At 38.8% G+C, this 14,515-nt stretch overlaps 1 protein-coding gene across 4 annotated transcripts in view; it reads left to right on the top strand.

Annotated features, from left to right (window-relative positions):
* Positions 1 to 14,515, top strand: part of GJB7 (gap junction protein beta 7) — a 116,597-nt gene that overhangs the window by 74,569 nt on the left and 27,513 nt on the right. Inside the window, exon 1 of one of the 4 annotated variants that reach the window (XM_085611089.1) lies at positions 14,315 to 14,336. The exons of the other annotated variants lie outside the window; for them this stretch is intronic. The gene's annotated coding sequence lies outside the window, so the exon portion shown is untranslated. Of the gene's footprint in view, positions 1 to 14,314; positions 14,337 to 14,515 lie in introns of those variants that run through there. 4 annotated transcript variants of the gene reach the window in all.

The following is a 14,515-nucleotide window of genomic DNA, read 5'->3' as shown; positions in this document are numbered from 1 at the left end:
GAAATCTCCCAGTGTGATAGCTAGGCATATCACACTGAGTAGAAAAAGTAATCCAAAAAGAAATCACAAAGTAATCCAAAAGTAATTACTACTGTTTTCAAACATTGTACCAACCTGTAACAAAGTCAATTTCATTCAGCTTGCAAATCCTTATCAATCTGTCTGTGAAAGTACAACTTTACTTACCTGTGCCAAGTCCTACTTGGTTCTAAAAATAAAATACAAGTATTTTTTATACAAATCAAACACAAGGTATGCCCAGACGTGGGTCCCTTGCTCACTTTGCCACTGTATTTAAAGGGTATGCCCAGACGTGGGTCCCTTACTCACTTTGCCAATGGATTCAAGCTAGCCTGGCTGATGAGGGGTGCTACCCCGAAACCGGTCTCATGATGCTGGTTTCCGGTCCAGGGAAGACATGGCTTGGCAGTTCGGGCTGGACTGTTTCCATGAGGCACAGGGTCAAGACTGATTTGTATATGGCTTTGTCTGAACTGGGGTGGCAAAGTGAGCTAAAGAATGATGATGGATTCAACCCAGATCTGTGACTGGGGGCAAGTGTCTGAAAAGTTCCAGCCCTCCATCCATCATCTCCTTATGTTTGTATTTTTTATACAAACAATTGGTCTGAGTTCAGTCTTTGAGTGGGTGCTATCATTTCTTGCCTGAGGGCGTATAATAAATGCTTAACACTACCCTCTGATAAAGCCTTACTGCTCGTCCACACTACGACAAATAGATATTAAGGTATTATGTACTTTTACATCTGCAAGCCTTTGGGGATCCACTGGACTCTGTACCCTATACCTTACTTTGTACTTTTAGCTTGTTAAACATATCTCTTGGGGCCACCATAGAAGATGGAGGGGAATTTTCACAAAGGTGCTGTGCTTCTCAAGTTTCAGCCGCAACTTCAAAAAAGCCTAACACCTTTACCTCTGTTAAAAGTCCAATAAATTATATGGACTCTCCCTCCAAGTCACCTTCTCCTTTGACCTTGTTGTTGAAACCAATGCAGCTCTTCAAGGAACTGAGGAAAAATATTCTTATCACGATATGAGAATACCTGATATTGAACAGAGTGAATGATGTTGAAGATTCCATACAAGATTTTTCCCATATGGTCAAGGAAATTGAATAACTTAAAAAAGCAACAGTGGACTTGGAAAACAAAAATAGGAGAAATAATCTTTCCCTGTATGGTATACCAGAGGAATTTGAAGGTTCCAATATGATCTCATTCTTACAAAAGGCTATTCCCTCAATTGTTCACCTGGGAGATTGTGGTCCACTCAGCATCCAAAGGGCTCATTGCTTGGGCCCTTAAATCTCTTCTCCATCCCGCACAAGGCATCATCATTCTCTTCCTGCAGTTCACATAATTGATGGATGTTTTTTCAGCAGCTTAAAAAATCTGAGAATTGTCCTGGTCCGGGAACCAAGTATTTTCTCACGATGTCTCCAATGCTACAGCACTTAAAAGGAATTTCTTGCATATTGCCCTCAACTCAAATCTGTGAATGCTAGATATGATTGAATGCATCCTGCTTTCTCAAGGTCACGTACAAAGATAAGACTTTTCTTTTACATTTAATGACCCTGGCAAGCTCAGAGATTTTGTCAGAGAGCACAGATCTGCATATATTTAACAGAGTTCTATTCATAATCTCATTGTTTTTCTTTTGTTTTTTACATTTCAGACTGGATTGTTGTATAGTTTCTTGTTGTGTTTCCGCCTCCTCTTGTTGCTTGTCTCCTAGTCCCTTTTTGACCTATCCTCATGTCATAATTGTTACGTTCAGAGACTTATGTAAAATTGTCATTATGTTGTTTTTCAATATTTCTACTGTTCAATATGAGCTGTGTGTCACCCGTTTTACCTGCACTTCCTCATGTTTTCTTTTTCTTTTTAATTCTTCACTCTGATATATATTTTTTCTTTCCTTTTCCGTCCAGTAGAGTCACAATCTGCACGTCTGCATTTAGGTGTTCCACCACTCTCACATCCTTCGGGGTGTTTCAATTCATATCCCTATTGATTCAACTACGACTAGGGAATTTTATTTTCCTCTTAGTCGTGATTCATGCCTTTGGTAGTCTGTTGGGGATTTTTCTCCACTTATTCTTTTCTTTCTTTCCTATTACTCCTTTCTGTTTCTCTTTCTTCTTCCTCTTTTTTTTTAGGAGCGTTGTCTAATATAGGTTTATCAAGTCAAGTATTTTTCAATCACATTATTTGTAATATATCTTAGAATTGTTATGTGAAATGTAAAGGGTTTAAAAACCCTATTAAGAGGCCACTGGCCACATGCATCAATGAAAAAACCAGTCACAAACGGGCAGATTTGCAGAATCTGCCCGTTTGCGTTCGGTATTTTTGCATTTGGGATGTAAATTCCCAAATGCAAAAATCGCAATTCAAGGAATCGCAAAATTTGCGATTACTTAAATTGTGATTGCATTTAAGGAATCGCAAATTGCGATTCCTTAAATGCAATGCATTATCCCCCAAAATTTGTGAGTTTGCAAATAAGAATTGCAAATTACCATCAATTCCAATTTGATGGTAATTTGCTAAAACTTTGAAAAATGCACAGGAGTGCATTATTCAAAGTTCCATGTTGCACACATACATGCCTTTGAGGCATGTGTGTGTGCAACGTGTGGTCACATGCCAGGGGTGCATCAGGGTGTCCTTTTGGAATTCTTGCACCCTTGAAATTGCATTCACAATTTGGGAGTACCTATTTGGTACTCTCAAATTGCGCATGCAATTCCCATTCATTCCTATGGGCCTCTAGGCCCATAGGAATGAATGGGAAGCAATTCCTTAATTGCGGATCGCAATTTGCGAGTCGTAATTAAGGAATTTGTAGGTTTCGCTAATATTTTAGCGAAACCTACATGCATAGGCAATTGCGATTCATTAATAGCGATTCCTTAATAATCGCTATTAAGGAATCGCAATTGCCTAGCTTGATGCATCTGCCTCAAAGAGTCTTGTCACATTTGGCTAGGATTAAGGTTCAGCTAGTTTTATTATTTTCCTCTTTGTCATCAATTATGCCTTTGGTAGTCTGTTGGTGATTTGTCCCCACTTATTATTGTCTTTCTTACCTATTACTCATTTCTGTTTTTCTTTCTTCTTCCTTTCTTTTGCTAAGAGTGTTTCATAATATAGGTTTATCAACTCAAGTGATTTTCAATCACATTATTTGTAATAAATCTTAGAATTGTTCTGTGAAATGTAAAGGCTTTAAAAAACCCTATTAAGAGGCAAAGAGTCTTGTCACATTTGGCTAGGCTTAAGGCTCAGCTAGTTTTATAACAAGAAACACATATTTCTGATATTGAGGTTCTTAAACGTAAGAACCAATGGGACAGTGAAGTATTTTTCTCCTCCTCTATGTCTAATAATAACACTTTTGCTATACTGTGCCACAAGAATTTGCCAGTTTCTTTTTTTTCACAAGAAAATGATTCTGAGGGATGGTGGATTTTGGTTAAGGTCAAAATAGAGGATAATATGGCCCTACTCATCCGGATCCATTTTTTAACTCCTTCCACAGAAAATACTTGAACATTCTGGTCATAATTTCTCCTCGGTGGGAATTGTAATCAGCTAATGGACACCTTTCTTGATAGGTATTCCTCAGCTAGATGTGTTCCTAACAGTGCTCATAAGGCATTTAAAAATACAATTTTGCGGAGCTCCCTATATGACTCCTAGAGAATATTAAACTCAGATCTTCGAGTGTTCTCGTTTTACTCGACCACTTCTAATTCTCAAACTAGAAATGACTATTTATTTTGAAGTAAAAGCATGGTTCTACATTTGCTTTATTCGGAAATTGGCTCTGTTCTGATTTCGGACCATGCCCAAGTTTGGACAGATCTAGATATTTTGCAGAGCAATAATAGGAAATCTCAATGCAGATTTAATCATTATCTGCTTCCAGATAAGACTTAAAATTACCACCTACGAAAACTTTGTCAAAGAATATTTTGATAATAATAATACAGGGGACACTCCTTTCCACTTTGTCTGGGATGCATTCAAAAGCGCCTCCAGGGTTTTTTATAATTGGTTATGTTTCCTTCAAAAGGACAAATGCTGAAAAACAATCTGCATCTATTCTAAACAGCAATAAAAGGTTAGAACATAAATACTATACTTCAAAACATAATAAAGCTGATCTGGATGTGTTAATGGCAGCTAAAATACAATTGAACAAATACACTTCTGAAAAAGATTGTGTTATTCTTCTTAAAATCAATGCTAAGTATTATGGTGGGAGGAATAGAGCTGGTTCTTTATTGGCTAATTATCTGAAGTGCAAAAGGGAGACTTCAGCGGTGAAATCTATTGTGAATCACAAGTGAGAAAATGTTGAGGGATTCTGATTTTGAAGTTGCTTTGGGAGCTACTACCGAAATATATACTCTCCTGAGGCTAGTCCTTCTGAGATGCTCATTAATTCCTACTTCTCTAGACTTAAGGAAAATAATAGAGATAATATAGATTTGTCTCTTCTGGAAAACCTGTAGAGGTATATTCTGCTGTTAAAGTTCTCCCAACAGGGAAAGCACTGGGTCTAGATGGATTCACAGTAGAATTCTATTTGCAATTTTCAAAAAATATTTTTCCTTTGCTATTCAGGACAATTATTCACTTCTCTTCTTTGAAGGGTCTCTTTTGGTACCCTTACAGAGGCTATAATTTGTATTATACCTAAAAAAGATCAAGATCCCTCTTTGTGAAAGAACTATAGACCTATTTCTCTCACTAATACTGTTTATAGAATATTTGCCAAAGTACTTCCCCATAGACTGGTTAACTCATACCAGAGTTAACTGTCCTGGAACAGTCTGGTATTCTTAAAAATAGAAACATAGCCAATAATTCTCATACTTTTAAAAATATTATTAACAAAGCTTCTAAAATGGCCAACCCTATTCCTGCACTTAGTGTCGATGCAGAGAAAGCTTTTGGCACTTGGGCCACTCACCTCTTTTAGCCTTGCAGCTTCTCATGTGCAGAGCAGTCCTATTTCTAGTAATTTGCTCTCAAAAGCTGCTGTCATATACGAATTGCTCCTACCACCCAATATGGACAGCCCTACGTTTCCTCACAAAGCTTTGTGGAAATTAGAGTTGCATTGTACTTGGCCGGTTTCCACCTGGGATTAAATCTCGGCCACAGTGCATTCTACGGCTCTCTCTGCTACTTTATTGCAAACTCTGCTTTTGTTCTATCATCGATTATTTTACACTCCAATTTTTCTTTTTAAAGCTAAGCTCATTGAACAAGATATTTGTTGGTATTGTGATGCACGTACTGGTTCTTACTTGCATATATTTCTTCTATGCTCTGTTGTTTTTGAAATTTGTACTCATGTTTGGCAAAAGGTTAACGTTATTACCAATGTTTCATTTCCTCACCTTTTTCTTTAGATTAACTGTTTTTGGATGGGGTACACTCTGTTTGGTCTCATAGCTTATTGCTAGGATATCTTGTAGACCTCTTAATAGCAATTGCTTTACAGGTCTTCTAACTGGAAATCCAATGAAAATATTACTATTAGCTGTTGTTGGAATTTAGTATGTCACAACCACAGATTGGACAGATTTAATCGAAACTCCCTACAGTTAGTGTTTAAACGTGATAAACTTTGGTAGCCAATTATTTATCTCACAGGGCTATTGCTAATGCTACTATGTCTTCGCAAGTCTATTTTTTCATTATTTCTTACTATAGTATAATTTTGTCCCAACATGTCCATGATATCTTTAACTTACCTTCTTCTTTCCACTCTCTTATTTTTACTTCCCTTTTCTTTCCTTCTAGCTTTCTTTCATCTTTTCTTTTATAATATCATTCCATGTATTGACTTTTTGGTGAATTATTTATTTTGACTTTTTTTATTTTTTTATTTTGATATATTGTCCACATCCTACTATGTTGTTGACTATATGGCATACATTATGATTTATTGTTTGATTCTTCAATAAAAAATTAACAAAATAAATGTATAAAAAAACAAAGTAGCATTTAATATACTCTCTCTCCATAAAAATGATCCTGGATTCCAAGTGGCTAAACATTAACAATAAGATATTCCTGATGAACAGTTTGAAGTTCACGTACAGGCTAGAGGAAGTCCTCTCCTGCTGACATAGCGAAGATAACGTAAGGAAACCAGAGACAGATAAAAATAAGATGGCGCTAATTTATTTCACTACACCTTGAAGTCCCATTTATAATTTCACTGTTTGCTGAATAACCAATCCATGAGTTGAGACATGGAAACTAGCCCTTTACATGGCCAATCATAAGTAAATCGCCACCCTTATGTTTCTGTTATCAAAGCCAAAGTCATCCCTTACATTCCTGAAAATTCATAGGCAGAATATAAGTTGGATAGCAATGGCAGGTGAATCACAGGTTAAAAAACCTTCAAAAGACTATGAAATAGTAAAGAAATCTTACATCACTGTGAGGAGCTCATCATGATAATATTACACAAACTGTGTATCTCCAATATAAATCTTTGGTTGTGGGGGGATGCAGGCTTTAGACCATCCTGTGTTCTTTTGCAGTCTTCACTGTAAATACTTTCTCCTCTCCATACTTTAACAGGCCTGTTGGGTGGTCTTCAACATACAATACTGGTCCGGATAGTCACAAAATGACAAATATTCCTTTAGGGCATTGGTTCTTAACCTGTAGTCCAGGCAATACTAGGGATCCATGAAGCTTTTTCAGGGAGTCCATGACTGATTATAAATTTAATAATATTAAAAGATTAATTAAATGTATATAAAAAGGAGCAAAAAAAAATTTACAATTTAAAATGTTCTGTAAATGTGAAGGAATTTAGATTGGAGGCAAAAAATTAAGTTATTGTCAAATTGATTTGTGGGAGCAGTGCACATGCACCAAAAAGAATATAGTAGGGGACTACGAGTGGCCTCAATTGACCATAGAAAAGCTTCAACCTTCCCTTGCCTTTAAAATTGGGTGATTATTTTATGTATGTTTCTAAATGTAATAAAATATGTCATAATTTGTGTATTTGTTTAATGAATGTTTGCTTCTGTATTTGTTGTGTACTGTTTTGTAGTTAAGATCATCAAAAATGCATATCCAGGGTCCCACCCTTCCAATATTGACTTAGTCAGGCTCCCGGATTCCAATAATGATTAGGTGGAGGTCCACAGAAGTCAAACGGTTAAAAACCATTGCTTTAGGGCATACAGAGTATTCAAATTGCTGGTTTCACGCATATTTGAAAGGTTGGAGTGTTAAAAATGGGGTTCACTTTTTGCAGTCATGAGAAACTTGACTGGAAGAATAAGGTCTTGAATTGAACCCAAAGGAATCAACAAGAACATCATTGCAGGAGCTCACCAACTACCAAATATTACCCAGCCTAAACCAATCCCCAGTTTGTGCATGTGTGTAATGTAGTTGATCAACAGGGTGCACGTGATCTTTGAGCTCATGTGAAAGTAAGTCTGCATCCAATGTACGAGGGGGAAGTGTTCTTTGATCCATCAGAACCCATGCTATTGAAGTATTCCCCCATAGCCACTTCCATATATAATAACATTGCACTGCCTCTGCCTTGACTTTTCTCGGTAAATAAGAAAGTGGCTATGGCAGAATACTTCCAACATTGTATTGTGTGAAATGTGTCTTGTAAACCTTGTGTTGCCTGTTCCCAGTTGTGGGAAATTGTGTGCCTCTCATAGTACGAGGGCACAATTTTTCAAGGGGTGTGGTGGACACTGACATGCGATATACTCTCTGGTAACTTCATCTTTATTGCATTGACCCTTTGCTTCACTTTGAGAGGGTGGGCCAACCACCACATCTTGTTTTCACGAGGGCTATCTGGGAGAAGAGAGAAATGTGCCTCATATACTGCTCCGTGGTCCTCATGAAATGCGATGATTCCATGCTGTGCTGTTGCCAACGCCAGTATCCCGGTGTGTGGGTTTTATCCTGCTTAACATCGGCCATTCTATTTTAACAGTATTTAAACTGGAGCATGAGTTTGTCCCAAGTTACTAAGGATAGTGGGACCTTTGGAACTTTGGAATGCCGCTCTTTGGACAGCCAAGTTTGTCAGTACTACATCTACGAATACTGGGGATTATTCTGTCCACCCGTGTGTTCACGCAGATGTTTATCAGTTTAGATTTTTTTAAAGAGGCTCCATCACTTTTCCAAATCGAAACGGTGAAAGCAATCATATTTTATTAGCTTAGATAACACCCTGTTTATCCATATCCTGATTTGAGGACTGAGTGTAATTTGCATATAAAAGTTAGTGAAAGTGTCCATGTAATCATATTACTTTTCTGATGTATTCAGTCCCACGAGACTTAGGGAAGAACATTTTTCAAGTCGTGTGCCATCACTGCTGTTTCACTTTGATTTGTTTCCTGCAAGTGGTCTGAACCATGTCATATTGCCCCCAATTCAGTGTTTCAGTGATGAAGCCTGTCTGGTCGGTGTGTATAAGGCATGTGATGTGCCTCTTTATATTAGTTAGAATTTTAAAGTCATTGTTTAGCAATGAAATTGGCATTTCAGAAGACACTCTGGGCAGGTTTTTACCCTGTTTCACCAAAACTATAATTGGCATCTCAAACCAATTTCCCAATATCCGATTGCTAGAGATCAAGCCTTTATTTAAGACTTTAATCAGTTTTGGGGCCCGAAAACTCGTGTATTTCTTTTAAAACCCCAGCGGGTACCTACCAGGGAGCTTTGGAGGAAGGCTGACCTTTAGAGCCAGCTCCACCTTGGTTTGGGTAGCGTTCACCATGGTGGAGTCTGCTCGCTGAGGGGCCACAGACTCCAGCCATAGGTTTTGGATCGTTCTCTTTATCAAGGCTTTTCCGATCCATATATAGTCACATACAACCTGCTGAACACCCCTACTATGTCCCTTGGTGCCGAGGTCGTGTTTGTTGATATACCTGAATGTTAGTTGTAATGTTGGAAGCTTTTTTTTACGTTTAGTTGCCAGCAGTCTGTTTTCTCTGTGTTTGTAATATCCCTAACTAACAACACACACCAGGGTCCTTCTGTCTATTGCAAGTCAGATAATCACAGGGCGTCTCTGACCTTTCTGTTTTGCCCATAACTCTTTGTCCCGTGACTGTTTATGCTGCAACCCGTGGAGTTCACACTGTGCAAACATGTATTCTCTTTTTGCTTTGTGTTCCTTTGCTGTAGCAATAACCCTCAGGGCGTCTTGAGGAGTGTCCCAAAGAAGTATTGCTCCCCCAGACCTTTAGTTATCATTCACGTCCATGAAGTCTTTGGTGGCTACCCTTATTTTCTTTAGAGTATTATTAACTCTCCAACCAGAGTTGGCTTCCTGTATCCTTTTCCCTACGAAAAGCTGCATCAGAGCATAATTAGAAAGATTAACTTTTCCATTGTGATCCCTCATATGGTACTTCACCACCAATGTCTGGATGAGTATAGGGTCTGCTTTATTTGTGAGCTATGGGGTGCTGAGACATGCACGTGGGGGGGTCATGCTTCGGGCTGTTTTCTTCTCCACATGTAACCCCCTTCTTGCACCACAGGGTTTTCGTTAGCTGTCTGTGTTCACAGCAGAGCTCACACCCTTGGCTCGATATCTTCGTAGAGGTGTCAGCGTTGTGTTAACAGGAATGGGGTTCTCACGTTCCATCACAGTGTGGATCTTTCACGTGTGGATACATCCATCATGCCTTGTGAGGGTGACTGAATAGTAAAAGCTTGCATTTCGAGGCGCAGCTTCTTCTCTTGCAGGCCACCTGAGGTCTACTCTTTCTACGTTCATCTCTTCCAAATACATCAATCATGGGAGCGAGCACAGCCTCTATCTGCTGCCTTTCATTTGCTGTGCTCCCATTGAACTATGTCCACACATGGAACTTCCCTCCTGATGCTGTTGGCTGCGGAAGGGACTGTTAAGAGAGGAAGGTGTTGCTGTTGCAGAGAAATACTCATAATCAGAAGGCATTGGACACTTTGCTTTTGGCTATGCACTGCAATTGACAAAAGCCATCTGCACCTGTAAACTAGGGCCTGCAGAACCAGTCCTAAATATTTGGTTACTTTTCATCAAGGTAGCAGTGTTACAGAAGACATTTTGTAAAAGTGAATTAGAACATTTTTATCCCTGTGGTCCAGGACTAAATGGCAAACATATCTGAAAAGACATGGCCCTGGTGACGTCATCTTAGTGTTTTTCCCACTCAGAGCTGTTTGTCACAGTGTTCAGGGCTACAGTGGGAATGCTTATCACACTTAGTCAATCTTGTTGAGCCCTGCTTGGTTATAGCCTCCAACCTAGCCCCACTTACGGTTTTCAATCTCTAGCAGTGTCTGAAGGCAAAACCTTTGCCTCAAATGAATCACCAGTCCTTACCAACAGCAGATACTTGCTTGTCGGCTGTTGAGGATTCCAAAATTCCAGTCTACTGCTCTCCAAAGACTAATATTGGACTTTTGCTTTTAATGCAGCCATTCAATAGTTGCTTTAACTTTTGGTTTCTACAACAGATTTCTCTTATTATATGGCATTTTACCTATTACATTTTGTTTAAATCTTATTAATGAAAATTTATTTTATAGAGGACAAGATAAAAAAATGTTACTACACAATTAACTTAATTTTTAGCTTGATGTTTAATTTACGTATATTAGATTAAATTAAAAGTATTGTTAAAGATGTATTGAAAACATTCCCACCTAAAAAAAATTGTTTATTTTTATTTAATTTGTATTAAAAATTATGCAACGTTATGTACAAAATTAATTTAAAAGTACTTAATTATTTAAAAAAATTAAGTTACATTTAATTTTTAAATTAAAGAGGGTAATCAAAATATTTTATAATGAAATATTATGTAGTTGTATTTATAAATAACGTTTGTAACATTAAATTAAATGGACATATATGTTGAAAAGTCAATTTTTTTAAATTTATTTCAACATTATTTCCTATTGAATTCTATTTTAAGTCCCTTATTCCATTATTTTCTTTGTGAGTTGTGTTGCATGCAGTACCATTGGTTTGCCATGTGTGGTGCTGCGCTTACTCCAGCTCTGTGCTAGAGTTCATGTAAAACTGTTTTGAGAACTTTTTGGCTGTAGTAACTGTAGAAGTTCACTTTGTGAATGGCAATGGGCTTACTTATTTGTGGGTGGATGTTTGTTGCTCCTCAAAACTCATCCTTACTCCTTCATAAACCCCTCCAATTTAGTAGTAAGTATTTCACATTTTCCAGCCACTCCCCCGTACCTCCCACATATCCTACTAAAACGGTGGTGTAGATGTGCGGAGAGCTCCACAACTGGGGTGGAGAGATTTCCACACAGAAAAGATAGGCAAGGAGGAGGCGTAGACATCTTTACATAGGTTAGGGAATAGCATTTTGTAGTACATGTGTAGTACTACTAAACATACTATAAAGTTCAGTTTTTGAAAAGGCCCCTCAGCTTCCTGTCTAATGGTGTCCTGGCTGCAGGTGTGCCAAAAGCCAATAGTGATGGTGAGCTTGTGCGCAAGATAGTGGTGGTGCTGGTCATGACAGCTTGGTAAATGATTCAGTTCACTGTAAAGATTATGAGGGCCGGAAAGGGGAGTCGGTAGAGTTCCAGCAGAATGTGGGTGATGTGATCACATTTTGTGAGGTCCTTTCTGAGCCATGCGTGCATGCACTGTGCCCTTCAGATGGAACAGTGTGGAGTCTGAGGCCATGGATCAGGGCATCCCCACCATACAGATGCAAGAGTATGAATGATTGCTCAGAAGTTTAGAAGTTGTTTCTGGAAGAAATTGTTTCACTTTCTTTATCCGTTAGAGCTGGTACCAAGCCACCTTTGTTTTTTGGCAATATGTTCCTTGAGGGGGAGGTTTGATCCAGGGTGATCCCAAGTGACTCGCCATTTGATGAAAGTTGCTGTTCGAAGTCATCAAGGTTCACATCATTGAGCAAGGCTTGTATTAGTTAATGCTTGTAGTTCTTGGCAAATAACAGGAACTCTGTCTTGGTGGAGTTATGCTTCAAATAGACACTGGACATCAAGGTCTGGACGAGATACAGGCAGTGCTTGAGCTGTTGGATGCTGAACTGGTGGAGACTTTCCAGTAGGTGCTATGTATCATCAACATATTGGTGAAATTGGATGCTATCTGTGAGCGGAGCCATAAATGGCTCAATGTAGAGGCTGAAGATGACAATGAACAGTGTGGAACTCCACAGGTAAAAAAATGTTTGGGATTTCCCTTGTAAATGAATTGGTGTCTATTGGAAAGGTATGAGGAGAGCCAATGAAGGGCATTTCCAGTGAATCTCATTTGAAACTGCAGGGTGTGGATTAGGGTTGGATGGTTGATTGTGTCAAAGGCAGCTGAGAGGTCCAGCAGGTAACAGGAGTCATCTTCTGTGGTTAGGAATGCTTCATCTATGATGTGTAAGGTAGCAGCCTCTGTGATGCTGCAAATATGAAGCCAATTTGGTAGTAGTGCTGGAGATGGAGGAGATGGTTAGCATTGAAGTGGGCTTAAAGTTGAACGTAGACTGCTTTTTAGATGATCTTGCCAATGAAGGGTAGGTGATGGGCTGGTGGATTGGAAGGACATCGGGGTGTAGTATAGAATTCTTTAGGAGACAGAGGATCTGGCCTGTTTTAAGAGCTTCTATGAAGATGCCGTTAGTAAAGGAGGCATTGACAATGATGAGTAGGGACAAGAGAGCTTGCCCGGAAACAGCTTTGATGAAGGATGAGGGTAAGACTTCCTTTTCATAGGAAGCGGCTTTGTGTATGTTAGCAAGGCCTGTAAGAGATAGGATTTTGGAGGATGACCATTAAGGGATTCTGTGAGAAGAGTTGGGTTTTTGAGGAGAAGCAGGCTTGGTGTACTTGATGTGCTGTCAGATCATCTTTCTGTATTTTCTTTTTACTGAAGACAACAATGGCATTGCACTGTGGAGTGTGGGATAGGCGGTCAGACATGGGGCTTATGCAGTGATTGATTGTTTAAAGAGTGTACTGGTTCTGCTGAAGACTTCATTGATGGTGTTGGTATAATACTATGCTTTGGATGATGTGATGAACTGTATTCATGTTGTGCAGAGAAACTTCAGCAGTACAACACCATCTGGAATTCTGTTTTTCTTCCATTTTCTTTCCTGTCTATTGGTGGAACATTTAATGTCAGTGAGGTCTTTAGAGTACCAGGGTGCTGTAGGTTCTGGCTTGCACTCTCATGTTTTAGCTAGAGCATGAATGTACACATAGATTTCCCAAACATTTTTAACGTTTTTTGGAAAGGTGTTAGAGTCACCCATGTAGTTGGCAGGGCCAGAGACGAATTTAGCCCTCAGGTTGTTGATGGAGAAGTCATGGAAAAATCGGATCTATAAAGGATCTGTTACTAGTAAAAACATAACACATTTAAGTATCCGAGGATATACACCAATACACGTGATCCTCCATCAGATTGCCACCCACTGATCTTCACACGTCCAGGAGTCATTACACTTATTCCCATTGTCTACATAGCTCGACTCCACGATTCTTCTCATTCCCTAGATGTGAAGGAATTAGAAAGTGATAGGAATAATAAAACAACATCCATCTCTATAATAGGAAAACTGACACGTTCACAATTCTATTGACTACCTTGTTTGTGTACCCAGAACTCTTACCATCATATGTGTTGCTTAATCTCGCAGGGCACTGTTCTCTGCTTTCAATTAAGGCTTTTTTCTCCACTTTGGGCTTGATTGTGAATAAGGAAAATCAGAAAAACGAATTTGTCAAGTATACCACCTTCCATGACACCTGCACAGGCAAGGTGGTTCCTAGAACTGGTGACATCAGAGCAGTGATGAAACAGGTCTGTCCCTCAGCCCAAATCTCTGGGCCTCACACTATTCTATTTTAAACACTTATGCCAACTGTTGCTGGCCTATAATACTTTTCTATACAATGATATGTCCCAAATGTAAAGACAACACAGTAACCTTCATTTACTGTCAAGATATTAATGTTGGACTTTAATAATATAAAACCCAACACTCTAGATAAAATGGTATCAGCTTTTTCTCAAACTTTGCATTTGTGTAAACTCTGGTGACGAACACATTCCAAGTCACAGGACACTGTCTTCGTTCCAGGGCTTTTCTATTGTGACCAACTGGCATGGGCGCAAATTCACGGCGGTGAGAGTAAAAATTCAGGACAAAGGGTCAAAATTGAGGACAGAAATTCATGACAGAAGGTCAAAATTGAGGACAAAAATTCCAGTCAAAAGGTACGTTTTACAGACACGTCAGAGGAGGTCATGCATTAGTAAGTAATTAAATAGATAACCAACATAAACTGCTCGTCATTGTTGGATTAAAAATAAAATCAAAAAGCCCTGAGCACACAGAGCAAGTACTAAAATCTACAGAGCTCCTAAACTGGATTTGCTGTCAACATCGAACCCCC

Source organism: Triturus cristatus, chromosome 6 (genome assembly GCF_964204655.1).
Source record: "Triturus cristatus chromosome 6, aTriCri1.1, whole genome shotgun sequence".
Lineage (NCBI taxonomy): Eukaryota > Metazoa > Chordata > Amphibia > Caudata > Salamandridae > Triturus > Triturus cristatus.
This window is presented reverse-complemented; position numbering and strand designations above follow the sequence as displayed.